The sequence below is a fragment of the Gorilla gorilla genome, chromosome 7, assembly GCF_029281585.2.
Source record: "Gorilla gorilla gorilla isolate KB3781 chromosome 7, NHGRI_mGorGor1-v2.1_pri, whole genome shotgun sequence".
Taxonomy (NCBI): Eukaryota; Metazoa; Chordata; class Mammalia; order Primates; family Hominidae; genus Gorilla; species Gorilla gorilla.
Window position 1 is genome coordinate 115687538 of NC_073231.2, and position 15525 is coordinate 115703062.

General features: G+C 35.6%; 1 pseudogene; it reads right to left on the minus strand.

Annotated features, from left to right (window-relative positions):
* Positions 1–2339: 2339 nt before the first annotated feature.
* LOC115935735 (uncharacterized) lies at positions 2340–2445 on the minus strand (annotated as a pseudogene).
* Between the last annotated feature and the right edge of the window lie 13080 nt (positions 2446–15525).

A 15525-nucleotide genomic window follows, 5' to 3' on the forward strand; every position in this document is an offset into this window, starting at 1 on the left:
TTGTCACAACAATTATACTGGGGCTTTTGGTTAGAAGGATAACACAATATATCAGTCCATATGTATATACCTAACTTCGTGTGGTGTGTCTTCAAAATAAGAAAAAGAAATTAATTGAAGAATTATGGAACAAAAAGTGCAGATTTTCTTTTACTCCAATTAGTAGGGTCAAGTCAAAAGTGGAAAAAATTAAAAGGGAAAATAAAAGTGAATACCACAGTAAATAGTAAATATACCAAAAAATCCTTCTAAAATACACTAAAGCTATCCAAAGAGATAAATGTCCTCTAAACATTTTTTTTTTGTTTTATAAGATAAAACAAAAGTTTAGGAAGGTTTAGAAGTGGATCCTGTTTAGTCAGATTTTAAAATTTCACTGATTTTAGAAACCATTTTCTGTTAAATCATATAAACACAAATAATAATACAGTTTACAATGAGGTACTATTTAACATCTTTAAAAAATGAAGAATAAGTTTAAGTAGTGGAATCACACACTAGTCTTCTGATTTCACTAAATCCTCTTTCCAATTCCCACAGCTTTGACATCATTAATAACCTTCTCATTTTGGAAGCCTGAAGGGCTCATAATTTTTATTATAATAGCTTTCATATTTCTATTTTTATATTATTTTAGATTATGCCTCTTTCTTTTTTCCCTGAAATGTGGCTCCCTCTATGGATACTCTTTGGTCTTCTTTCAGTTTTTCTGCACATTTCCTCTAATGATTGTTACAGCTTGAATTCCATATGTGAAAATAAGTAATTCACAATCTAAGCTGTTGGAACTTAAAAATATTTTGAGCCTTAAGGGAATGTAATTATGAAACCTGAGTCACAAAAACAGGCAGCTATAACCTAGGTAGCTGTAACATTTGTTTTTCTGATTATATGTTAGCATTTTTACTTACATTGTTTTATAAAATATTGTAAATGACTGACAGGTGCTGGGGAAGACTTCTTCCCTCCTACCTATTGGTCTTAATTACAAATTATCTTCTCTCTTTCCTCTCTCCCACAAAGACTTCATGAGTATCACATTGTTTAAGAGAGAATGTTAAAAACATTCTTTTGAATTAGAAAGAAAAATAAAGCAAGATGTGTGAAAAAGAAGACAAACTGCAGCTAAATTGTTATGACTCATAAACTGGCCTTGTATAGAAAATGTTACAATCCTATAAAATTTCATTGTTTTCTACCTATATAAGTGGACCTTAACTTTTAGCTTTGGAGTACTGATCCCATTCCTTTGAAGTCTGTTACCTGAATGACTATTCTTAGCTTTACACTTGAATAAACTCTTTTAATCTGGATTCTTATCCTTTCAATTATTTCACGTTGGCACTGATAAACTTGCAAAACCTTCTTAACAGTCCTAATTGTTCACAGGAGTGACATTCTATCACATTTGCTCTATTACATAGACTATTCAGACGACTCATATCCCATCACCTTTTCCATATTTTCATGGTTAGCTATAATTTTATGATGCACCTAGGTTCATAAGTGAGTCTTTATTTTTCCTTTTTCTATCTCCTTTATCTGTTTTTGTAATTTATAAAATCAATAGAAATCCAAAAAATATTTTGGACTTAACCAAAAACATAGGATCTTTATGATGAAAGTGAACATATAGAAAGACATTTCATGATCTTGGATGGATTACTTAGTATTACATAAATATACATTCTTAACAAATTATATATTACATACAAATAAATAAAAATATATAAATAAAAATATTACAAAGACAGTAATAAAAGTAGTGTGGATTAGTGCAAGAACAGAACAGATCAATGCAAAAGATTAGAGAACAACAGAGACAGACCTCTGTATAAAGGTAATTTGTGGAGATATACAAACATACCCAAGAATGACCCCTAAGTCAATGGGAAATAGATGTATTGTAAAAAACAAAATAAGGCTGTCCAACTCTATGGAAAAAATAATAAAACTTAATTCCTACTGAGTACGATGTGATCTCTATTTAAATTAAACCTCACTATGACAGGTAAAACAATAACCATTCATGAAAAAGTCTCCTCTCTAATAAAAATCTTAAATTTTCAAAGCATAATTCATAAGGCAAAGAAATTTATGAATTTAATTCCATTCAAATAAAACATTTCTTTCAAAAAGGGAAGAAGTTAATAGACAAATGGCAAAATGACAGAAGAGATTTGCAATCTTAGAGCCTACTAAGGTTTTAAGATTTCTTAGTCATTAAAATGTCTTATCTTTACAAAAAATTATTTAGTTTATGAAAGCTTTTAAAATGGAATTTTATTCTTTTACCATAAATGTATATTCTTTTAGCATTTTAAAATGAGTATTGCAAGATAGGTTGTATGAATGTATAATACCAGTGGAGAAAATAAACATTGTGTTTTAAACTGATAAGAAGAGATACTACACTTGATCTTAGCCAAAAGGCTGAGATATGATTAACATTGTGCTTTATAGAGTGTGGTTCAATAGCCATTCCCATTAGAACCTGGAGAATTGGTTAAAACATATTCCCAGTTCTACACCAGCCCTATTTAAATTCACTGTGATATTAGATAGATTTCCCCCATGCTGTAGGAAGTGAGGTCTGTCCTTTCTTCTAGCTATGACTGTAGTGAGTAAGATTAGTTTCTTCCTAGGAGACTCTACAGGGATGTAAAATTTCTTGCAAAGGTTGATCCTAAAATTTGTTCTCCAAAGATTTTTACTGTTCTTTAGCTACTTGCAGTTATTTCCATAGTAGTTTAATTGTATTTTCTCTGTAGAGGGGGTACAGTTGATTTTATGGAACTGTGTTTTCTTTGGACAGGTTGAACATGAGTAGTTATATGTTTTAAAAATCCATAATCTGACAAAATTGCTGTTTTTCTCATAGTATGTCCTATCCTAAATGATATTGCTGGTGGAAGGATGAGCAGAAAAGTAGGTACAGTATGACAAGAAAAATAAAAACATTTGGGGGAATAAAGATGGCCATTTTCCCACAATGATGCTTTAGACCTTGGTGGTTCTGAGTGCCTACTGCTTAAGAATAGGTATCTCTTACCCATTTTCAAATTGGAAAATTTAAAGAATTTTAGGATTAAAGAGAACAGCATTTTGTATATTGTCATAATCCTGCTACCATCTTGGTAGCTACTTTGCTGATTACATGTTAGGGTGATCAATGTTGATTTTCAAGTGATTAGGGAAGATTAGGGGTATTCAAACTTTCTGTAAAGGGCCAGAAGATAAATAATTTAAATTTTGTGGGCCATATGCTCTCTGTCACAACCACTCAACTCTGCCATTGTAGTGTGAAAATAGCCATAGACAATACATAAACAATGGGCATGGCTTTGTTCCAATAAAACTTTATAAGAACAGACAGTAGATTTGGCCCAAAGCCATAGTTTCCACACCTCTGGTCCAGATATAAGCGTGTTGGCTCATGTTTGGTTGTGGTATGTGTGTCAGGAGTGGTTGTCCTTCCATAAAGATCAAGAGTCTGGCAATGAGCTGAGGGACTTGTGTTGGTAACAGAAAAATGAATGTCATGGGATAGAGATTTATCCACAAAAATAAAGTCAGGGTTAATTGAATGAAAATGTGTTTACAGTGACAAATTAATGCCCTTACAGCATTAAAGAAAGATAAACTAGTGGATTTCTATTTCCATGGAGATTTTATGTAACACAATGGCCTTTTCACTGTGCCATTTTATGTAATTACCATTAGCACAGAGGCTATTAATTCAATATAATCAAGGAATGTAAAGGTCAGCTAACATAGTGCTATGTCCAGCACTAAATATTTCTCTCAATTTTTCCATATTTTATAATTGAGTTTTCTTGTCAGACTTTTCAATATTATTTTGAGATTTGGCTGTTCCTGCCAAAATGAAGTGAAATTATTAGCAAGAAATTGTCAGCATTCATTCACATTAAAAATTCCATTTAATATATATTTTTTCTGTTACATTAAGCAGAAGAGGCTTTCATTTATCTCAAATGTACCCATACTTGCTGTGGGTGAATGCAAGGAACATCACTTATTGATCTCAGTCAGAATTAATGAGCAATAGTTACTTGTGAGCCCGTGTTCTTTTGTCATCTTTCTTCTTCTCTTGCCCAGTGACTCAAACCACCATTATAATGGGCTTCCTCTGTACATTTATCATGTCTTTACTGATTGGGCTGTATTTGAAAGTCAGGCACTTTGAGCTTGTAACCCTGACTTTCACATGTCAGCCACATGTATAGTGTTGTGTTTTTAAAACATGGCACTCTATTACTCTCCAGTTTCTCCACAAGTGAAATAAACTTAGAAAATACATTTTTATATAATATATGACACTAAAAAAGTAAACTAAAAAATTACTTAACAGGGAAAATAGAAATTGCTAAAAGCACTATCTTATTATTGAGTCCCACGCCTGAAAGAATTTCCTAGAGGTCTCGGTTCATCTTCGTAAGATCTATGTTTAAAGCATGCCAGAAAAATGTGTGCTAATTTTATGAAATTTCTTGTAAAGCAGATTGGATTTCATCATGTCACTACTCTTTGAGGAGTAGTATACTCAATATGGTACAGCATACTGACAGAAGCAAACAACCTATAGGTCGTGTGATTACTAATGCTTACCTCCTCTACTTCACAGTCCTTACACAATTTTTTTTCCCATTTATTTCACAATCTTTATTTTCTCTTTTTTTCCATATCCACTTTCATCACTGGAGTTTCAGCACGTATTGTTACCTAGTTTACTGAATTTATCTTCTGATTAGTCATCAAAACATCAGCCTTGACTTCTGTAATTCATCCTTCACACTATCATCAAAATGACTTTTCTTGCAAAAATGATTGTTACTTTCCTGCTCAAAAGTCTTCAAAGACTTCTAATTGTTTACAGGAAGAAAATTTAGACTCCTAGGCATGCTATTTTAGGCATGCTGTCTTAGGAAAGCAGAGCTTAAGACCAAGATCTTCATGCACATGGTTTATTTGGGAAGTGATCCAGGGAGCAGGAACCTTTTGAGGAATCTTAGGTTCTCAGATTCTCAAATGTATTGAAGAGCTCCCTGCTGGAGACTAAAAAGGGAAGTATTTGATCTTCAGTTCCTTTTCCTTCCTGGTGAAGGGGAGCTCTGTGGGTTTCAATGGCCCTACCCATCTGGCTTGTACACGCATAATTGCCACATGTGATCCTACAGATGGCTCTAGCATATTATCAGAGAATGTCCTGGACAGGAAGTAAGAAGTATGGGACATGGAAAGGCAACATCCTGTAAGAATGCTCCTGCCCAAAGTATGCGTGGAAATGATTTCCACAGTAGTGGCTAGAGTTAGAGATGGGGCTATTAGGATTTGAAGTAGTACCCAAGAATTGTCAAAATCATGTGGCATAAAAATGCTTCTTACATTATGTGACCTGAATTGCTGTCCAATCTGATATTTCATCATTCTTTTTCTACGCCCAGACCAAACGTATAGAGGCTACTAACTTGCTTATTAATTAATTTATTCATTAAAAGTTTGTCGAGCGAGATTATGTATCAGGTAACCTTTTAGACATTGGGGATGCAGAGAAGTTTCCAGGCCTCATGCAAGTTGTATTTGACTTGGAGGAGGCAAATAACAAACATGTAAATATATGAATGTGATGATTTCAGTTAGTGGTAAGGGTGATAAAGATAATAAAGCAAGGCAAAAAGATAGGTAGAGTAGAGGAAGGGCTGAGTGAAATCCTCTCCCTGGAAATTATATTTGACCTGCAGTTTAAAGGATGAAAGTGAAAAACCTATGCAAGAATCTGGGGACAGTATGCTGCAGGTGAAGATACTAAAAGTGCAAAAAATCTAGAGCTGCAAATCAGTTTTGTGTGTTCTAAAGGGAGGGAGAAGGCTATATGGTTAAAGTCTAGTGAATAGAAGAGAGAGTGAAGAGAAGAAGAAATATAGATAGGACTAGAATTTGTAGATTCCTTTAAGTCAAGGTAAAAAGTTTGGATTTTAGTAAAATTTCATTGAAATATCATTGAAGGGATTTAAGAAGAGAAGAAATATGATATGATTTGCGTTTCATAAAAATGCCTCTGGCTACTATAAGGATTTCCCTGGGACTTGAACCTTTCCCACCCTGTGCCACTGAAGATGCTGCCTTTATATTACATATCACCGTTTGAATGTGTTTTCCTTACAGGATGTAACTCTTCTTGAGAGAGGGCACCATGTCTTCATATTTTTGTAGACAGTGCACCTCACATATTACAATTACTAAATACATGATTGATAATAAATTTTATAAGATGGATGAATGAATGCAGATTTACAAGGGTGTTTCAATAAGTGATAGTAGAATATGAAGACTACACAGCATACAGAGTAGTGGTTTTTCTGAACTATTATTCATTGCCCAAATATTTTCTAGTCCTCTACATCTAAGTCTTAAGATGACTGTGTTGTTTGCTTATGTTCGACTTGTGACTTACTCTGCTTTCAGGTCGTTTCCTCCTCTTCCACTGAATAGCTTAGATGTTTTTCACTGTGAAGTTAATTTTATTTCAGTAAGTACAAGAGAAGTAGTAGAGTATAGGTTTAAGAGTACATAAATTTGAGTAAGGAAACAAGAATTTAAAGGGTGAATTAAAATATGAACTTGAGACAGTACAAGGAAGATCCAATGCTCTAAAAAGGCATTGGTGACTTTGAAAATCTTTTCAGAATGTAGAAATAGGACAGCCTCGCAGGTGTTTGAGCTGTATAGTTAGATTTGCGATTCAATCATGAATGTACTATTCATTAGCTCAGTGACCTTGAGTAAGTCACTTAATCTTAATAAACCTCAATTTCTTCATGTATTTTGTGTGAATAACAGTGTATACTCCATAGGATCCTTGTGAGGTTTAAGTAACCTAATTGTATATGAAATGCTTAGGACAATTTTGGACACATTTTATACTCTCTAAACTGGTAGTATTATTCTTAGTAACCAAAATATGTCTTGAAAGAGAATGACACAGTAATAGCCTTTTCCAACTGTAGTGATTAAATTAATTATTGGTTGCTGATATTTCCAGGAGAGTTGATTTGCAGGGTATTTTTGTTAAGGCACAGAGCTACAGTCCAAGCTCCTTTGATTTCTGTTTTGATTTCCAACCTAGGGTCAAAATAAATCAATTTGTGAATCTTGCAATGAATCCATTATCCTTAAGGAGGGAGCATTTGGAAGACAAATTATAAAATTAAAAAGAATTCAGAATATTTCTGAGTAGAACTATAATCCTATTTCTCTATGTAATTTTACATATGCATTTTTAGAATAATTCTACTTTGTTGGCTAAGAACAATTTTGGTTAGAAGTGGTAGAAAATTCAGCTCTAAGTGGCTAAACAGATAGTAGTTTATTTTTCTCTCATAAAAGAAAAAGTTGAACTGTTCATCAAAGCTGTTAATCAGTGTTTTGATTTCCTTCCTTCTTGGAAAAATGATAGAATAGTACAATTCTATAAGATAGATTTATGCTTCTTTCTTACTTAAAGTTAGGTGTAGCTATAGTTGCTTTGGCCAATGGAATGTGAGCATGTGTGGCATTTCTGGGCAGAAGCCTTGAAGAGTTAGTGTTTCTGCCAAGCTCCCTTCCCTCTGCCATGGTGACTGGTGATATATCACATGACAGTCTAAAGGAACACAGCCTTCATTGGCCACTGGGGTTTTGAGGTTGTGGGTTACAGCAGCATATTCAACTGATAAATAGCCTCACTAACACAAACCATACAAGACATCAGCTTTATCATATCCTGTTTTATCATCTCTGTTTTCATTTTCATTCCTATCATATCATATTCTCAAGATGGCTGCAGCAACTCCAGGAATCATTTTAGTGTTCAAAGCAGGAAGAATTGGTAAAGAGTGGTGATACCAGGCACATTATTCATTTTACCAAGAGTGCAAAAGATATTCTGGGAAGCTTTTCAGACCTCCCTTTACATCTGTTTGGCCAGGAGAACTGGGTTAAATGGTTGCCACTAGTTACAAGGGAAGTTGTAAAGTGGGCATAGTTCCATCCCAAAAGAAACTGAGAAGATGTGGGGATGTGATATTGATCAGGCCACTGACAGTGTATGCCACAAGGGCACAGTTACCATAGCAAGTGTTCCTTTTTCCAAATGAAGATGGAAACACTCCAGTAGGATCAACTCAAAATCCCCATTTCAAGTCAGCAATCAACTATAGAAAACCACTTCTGGATTAATTCTCCCCACCACTGTATCCCAGTGCATCAGTTTTATGAGCTAAACCCTATTTCCCAAATTGTTATTGAACAGTTATATGGGCAATAGTAAAAAAAAAAAAAAATTGACTGAGGCAAGATATATCAGTTCTGTTACTTCTTCCTATCTACAAATCACCACATTTTGGTAAGCAAGAGAGTTAGTTTGATCTGGTCATAATAGTCTTTCATAAAAAATGTTAAAGGGACTTATTTTTTGAAAACATAAGCAATTATGATTTCAGTTATTACCCAAATCATAATCATCTTTTGGAAACTTAAAATTGACTCGTAGTTTGTTCGGAAGTCCTAGTATATATTAGAATTGCTGATTTTTAATATCCAGGCTATAATACTTTCACTTTTTTCATATTTTCCATTTTTGGGAAATTATATGTACTGCTCTTGTCTTTTTTTAAAAAAACGAAATGTCTTTAAAATGACATGCCCTTTTTTTAGGGAAGTTCCATTTTTAATTTGGACTTCTTGATGTTCATTATACAAAATCAATGTAGCTTTTTATATTTTAAAATTCTCTGTTGATGGTATAATGTGTTCAGCATATGTATGGGGGCGGTGGCTGAGAAGACAGGCATTTAAGCAACAGTTTGTCCTAAACTTGAGGGCTCCCTTTGATTTGGTTTAAAAATACAGTCACTAGTCATTTTTTCAGTTTCTTGAAGAGCTTAATAATATAGATATGTACTAAGCCTGCTAATGTTTATAGCTCTGTTTTTTCCTCTGAGACTAACTTATAAGGCAAACACTCTCTCTTGATTTTGATACATGTAAAGTTGAGCTGAAACTGCTGTTTCCATGTTCTGCTTGACCGTCAACATTATGATTTTGGAAGACATGTGTATGGTTCACTCTGTAGTAGCTTCCCTTTAACAAGGCATTCAACAGAGCCTTCAGTTTCCCTTTCCAGCTTTTCCTTTGGTCTACTGGTTTATCATAAATAATTTGAAGGCACTGGCCACTTAGAAAATGTGACCAAAGACTGGGCCTACCAAGATCTTTCCAGAATAAAGCTTATGTGGTTTATGAACAGATCTCAGTCCTATGAATTTGTGAAATTCTTTGGAAAGCCATGTGATAATTTTACATTTGGAATAAAATGTGTTAATTACATTTTAATTGAGATTAAAAGTAACAGAATATCCTTTAAAAATACTTAAAGCTTTAAGACTCATTAAGCTGCTTAATGCTATAAACAAGCTTAAGCTTATTAAAATTAAAGATAATGATTACAGAGTTAGTGAATGCAGGGAGTTCACTTGCTCAGTGTGCAGTAAAAAATTAACCTTGCCCAGAGAATCATTCGGCCTTTAACTAGCTTCTGGGAGATAACCTTTAAGCCCTTGGAATGTCCTGCTTGATAAAAGTGTCTGTTTACCAGGGAGTCTTGGGCCATTCCAGATACTCGATGACTTATGGTGGAGAACTTGGGCCATGCAGTATTAACTTGATACTTGAGGAGCTGGGGATAGGTCAGCCAGGCAGGTGGTTAGCGATGTTTATGTGGCCAAGCCATAATAAACCTCTGAACACCAAGATTTGGGTGAGTTTCCCTGTTTGGCAATACTCCATGCGTGCTGTCACACAGTACTGTTAAGAAAAACCATTGCTATCTGTGTTGTAACCATAATAAGTCCATTTATCAATACTCAGCAAGTCAGTACACTGAGACACAGGGTTGCATCAGATAAAGTGGTTTAATTGTAGGACTGCTGAATGAGAGGATGGGAGGAAATCTCAAATCCATCTCCCTGTAGAGTTTGGGACTAGAGGTTTTAAGGGTTTTGGAGTGGGCTGACATGTGAAGAGTACAGGGTGAAGTGATAGGTCAGAGAACAGAATAAACTGTATTCCTATGTTGATTCTGTTCCTCTGTGGGGGTCTTCAAACTGGTTGGCCTCAGCTGTTTTGTTGGAATTCAGGATCTGAAAAACATCTTAAGCAATTCTTAAACAAAAGCCTTATGATTCTAACATCAGAAATCCTATCGATTGGAACAGTAGGGATGCAAATGTTATCTAGTGACTTTTGGTTACAAGGAAGTGGGTTCAAGTGCAGCCCGATTAATGCTTAATTTTACCTATACTTCTGTCCAGAATTCTTGTTCAGCATGACTTTACCAGGAAAGGACAAGTGGAAGCACCATCAAGCACCACACTTGGTCTCTCATGGACCCTGCTCTTGGCAACTCTTCCCTTTGTTGATTTTAACCTGTATCTTTTCACTGTAATAAACTGTTGGTGAATATAATGGCTTTCTGAGTTCTGTAATTCCTCCTAGTCAATTCCTCCTAGTCAAATCCAGGGTAATCTTGGAGACCTTCTGAATTACATTTAGATTGTCATCCTTTAGCTACCGGAAATTTGCTTTAAGTCTAAAAATAGTTGCAAAGAATCCCCACCACTTTCTTCTGCAGGCTCAGTCCACCACAAAGTCTCCTTCTTTGGTGGACTCAGAAATGCTGCAATTAGATGTGTTGGATGGTAGTTACACCTGCTTTACTGTACTCCCATGAGGGGAGGTGATGGATGGTTTCTGATGCAGGTAGTTCTTTGCTTTATTACTAGTGAACATGACTCTCACAAATTCTGTCCTTCACTGATGCTATGGTCAGCCTAGGAAGCATTGGGAAGGAGACTAAGAACGTTTTCATCTGGCTGGGCGCAGTAGCTCAGGCCTGTAATCCCAACACTTTGGAAGGCCGAGGCAGGTGGATCATGTGAGGTCAGGAGTTCGAGAGCAGCTTGGCCAACATGGTGAAACCCCATCTCTACTAAAAATACAAAAAAATTAGCCAGGCGTGGTGGCATGCACCTGTAGTTCCAGCTACTTGGAAGGCTGAGGCAGGAGTATCTCTTGAACCTGAGAGGCTGAGGTTGCAGTGAGCCGAGATTGTGCCATTGCAGCCTAGGTGACAAGAGTGAAACTCTCTCTCAAAAAAAAAAAAAAAAAAAAAAAAAGAATGTTTTCATCCAGACATCCAGTTTCTTTCTTCCTCCTAACCTAACATCTCATTGCCTCAGCTTTTGTTTTCCTGAACTTAGGCTATATTCTCAAATTACTGTCAACTAAACCCTGCTAGTGTAAGCTAAACATGGCTTAGAACACTCCTTTTTGGAGCATTTTATTTATGATTAGGGATACTGAACACTGGCTTTCTGAAGGAGAGGAAGTATTTGGGGGACAAAAAATTTTTCACTGCCTATTTTCAATGGCCACATTGGGCATGGGGAGATCAGAAAAGTGTATTTTCTGATGTGACCCAGTATTACTCCTGAAAAGAGAAGTTGAATTGATTTGGGAATAATTTCACTTCACTTAGCCATTTGCAATGATCTCTTTCAGGCTTATTGGTATTTATTTACACATTCTTATGCCAGTAATATCTCCCTCTTCACGCAGATGAGAGGTCTAAAGCACTTTATACCATGTTCTTGAGCAGAAATTCTAGAACCTCTGGGACTCTCACCAGGAAACTCCTTGCTAAGCTTCTTGCACCACCTACTGTTAGGGTCTTTGCTTTCCCCCAGGTTTTTACCTCTTTATCCAGCTCTCTGGAATTAACCATTATTTTGATTCCTTCTTTAGTTGTAGACTCAACCTGAATTCCCCATGGCTTCTGTCTTGACTTCATGTACATCTCTGTAGCTCTCATTACGCTTGTCTCATCACATATCTTCCCCCGTAGGGTGAAAGAACTGTGTCACCTATGTTCCCACTTGTGTTCCCAGTACCTAACACAGTTCCAAAAAAAAACAGTAGTTGCTCAATAATCATTTGTTGGATTGATGAATGAATGAGAGCTAGGCATATTTCCACTTTCATATCTGAACTGCCTCCAGGAATGTCAGTTTAAGTCAGAGACTTGGTACCTTTAGTTTCCTGACTTGAGCTTTTTGAGAATTTAGCAGTTATAATTTAAAAGGTCTTTTTTGTAGCTTGATGAATAAGAACATCAATGAAATTTTTTTCCAAACAAAAAGGCAGCAAACTATCAACAAATCCTGCAGAATATTTATTTAAAATAAATACTTAGGAAGATCAGAGATAAAATAATTGCTATCTACAATACAAAATAAAAATCAGGCCACTGGAGGGGGGCTGGGAAACAGAGAGACTTCTTACAAATTGTCATTCTTCAATTAAAGATTGCTTTCTATTTTGGTAGCATCTCTGCTGAGAGCATTCCCACAGTTTTTAATAGCTCAGTCTCAGCTGTCAGGAACATTTGTGTTAATTTTTCCTGTTCAGTACACATAAGAATTTCTGTGCCTGTTGTTTGCAGATACCAAAGTCTGCTTCCTAATAATGTGACTGAATATGTCCATCAAATATAGCTGTAAAAATTCCCTTCTGTTTCTTGAAAACCCTGGGATGTTATAAGATTTTTCTGCTGGGATATCAAATCATATTAAAAATTAAATGTAACAATGGAACTATTTAGAGATATTTCTTTTGCTCTATTAGTATGCTCTGGTGAAAATGAAGAAAGGATACCATATGATTACATTTTTTGACCTTATTGTTATTATTATCATCAAGAGGGTGATTTGCACATCATTTTGAAAACATTAACTATACATGGAAAACAGGTATATTAAGAATTAGACAAACATTACTCCTGCATTTTTAGTGGATTCAAATGCTTCCTGTTCTCAAAAATCATTTGAATCTTCTCCATATTGAGTATATTCATTTGCTATAACTGCTATTAAACATTGCTGCTACAATTAACAGTTTCATACAATTCCCATTTGTCATTTCACAGCTCTGTAGCTCAGAAGTCCAGGTGCAGTGTAGCTCAGCTGTTTCTCTGATCTGGGTTTCAAGGACAAATTCAAGGTGTTGGCAAGGTGCATTCTTTTCTGGAGGCCCTAGGGATGAATCTCCTTTCAAGTTCTCTTGGATTATTGGTAGTGTAATTCCATGGAGTTACAGGACTGAGGTCTCAATGTACTCATTGGCTGTTGGCTGGGGATTCTCAGCTTCCAGAGGCTGCCTGCATTCCCTGGTTTGTGGCCTCCTTCCTCCATCTTTAACACCAGCAATGGAAATTTGAGTCTTTTTATGCTTCTACCTCCCCTTCTTCATTATCTTTATTCTGCTTTCCTCTTCTGTGGCATCTCTCTCCTGATTCTTCCTGGAAATTTTCCTCAGCTTTAAAGGGCTCAATTGATGATATAGGGCACACCAGGGTAATCCAGGAAAATTTCCTTATCTTAAGGTCCATAACCTTAATTATACCTGCAAAGTATGCCATAGTAATTGGTTAATGTTTAATTAGCTAAGTGTTAGGAATCTTGGAGGAACAGGGGTGGCAAGTAAAGCCCAATGTGCATGGACAGTAGATGTTAATGTCACCACTGACCCCATGTGTGATAGTGTGTGAGTTAAATAACTGCAATAACCCCTGTGCACTGAGGTCATGCTAGATTGTAGGCACTTTATACAGTGAGGACCTAATCCTTAAAACAACCCTGACATTTTGTGGATTATCATTTTATTGGTGAGAAATAGAGATATAAAGTCACTAAGTAACTTTCCCTCAATTACAGTTTTCAAGTTGTAGAGCAACAATTTGAGTCCAGATTTGATTGACTTCATCTGCTTGTCTTGTGGATTTAAAAAACAGGTGTACGCAGAGCACCCAGAAGAATGGTTACATATGTTTTATAACAGTTGAGTGGCAACTGGTGGGCTATTTTTTTTACAATTTTCATTTATTTTATTCTCATTATCTACTCTCCAGCCCTCCTTAGCCCTTATTTTCTCACTATTGGCCATTACTGCAAAATAAAAGAAAGTGCTATACTAATCAGCAAGAAGGAAAAAAAATTCTGGATATTAAGAACTTACTGTATGCCAAGTATAGTACTAGATATTTTTCATTGTTTTCTCATTTATGTGCATCACATTTGAGGATGTCTATAAAATAATGAATGTGATAATGTTTTAAGAAGCTGGAGTGGTGTGTGAAGCAGGAAATATTTATTCAGTGCCCTCCAAGTACTGTGCAAACAAATTAGTGATTCTATCACTTAATCCTCCTAATATTCATAAAAATTAATTTTTACTACTTCAATTTTAGAGATGGAAAAAACAGATGAGATACTGAGAGAGGAAGCCACTTGATCAAGGATGCAGCAATAAACTAATAAGGAAATTTGACGGAATCTGTCAAATCACAAACTCAATTTCAGAACCAAAACAAATAAAAGTTCCCTTAAAAGTAGGCTTTTGTTTTGTTTTGTTTTGTTTTTCTTCTTTTTTTTTTCTTTTTTTTGAGATGGAGTCTCACTCTGTCACCCAGGCTGGAGTGCAGTGGCACAATCTCAGCTCACTGCAACCTCTGCCTCCTGGGTTCAAGCAATTCTCCTGTCTCAGCCTCCTGAATAGCTGGGATTACAGGCATGCGCCACCACATCTGATTAATTTTTGTATTTTTAGTAAAGGCAGGGTTTCACCATGTCTTTACTAAACTTCTGGCCTCAAATGATCTGCTGCCTCGGCCTCCCAAAGTGCTGGGATTACAGGCATGAGCCACCAAGCCCAGCCAAAAGTAGGCATTTAGAACACAAATGACCAATACTGCTATTGTTAAATATTGTTGTAAAGTATTTTTAAAAACCACCTTCTTAAACTGTATTAAATTAACTAATTGATTCAACAGCCTTTTATTACATACATGCCTTCTATATGCCGGGTTCTGTAGAAGGGCTGCAATAATGAATGAAGCATCTCTGTCAGAAAGCTGACTATTTTAGGGAGAGAAGTGTAAACAAGTAATTAATATGTCTGAAAAATCCGTGAGAGAAAAATAAGAGACCTGTGCCTAAAATGGGAAAGACTTCACAGGATAACATGGAATTTGTGTTGAGTTTTAAAGATGACTGGAAAATTCAGGAGTAGATGGAAGGAGTCTGCTAGGTAACAGGAAATGAATATACAAAGACATAAAGGCAAGAAAGTACACACTTTTGTATATAATTTGTTTGCAAATATGTATGTGTATGAACTCACTGAAGTGTAAACATGGACGGATTTTGTTTTTCCAATAAATATTCCCAACTCTGCTCTGTCAAATATCCTTCCTGCTGAGTAGCTGGTATTGTTAATATCTCTGATCCCATTCCTCAACTTTTCAATCTTTTTAGTTATTCAGAAGTCAGTCCCGATAACATCTCAACTCATAAGTTATTCAAAAGTAAGCTCCAATAACATTTCAACTTATAATTGATTCAGTTTCCTCTT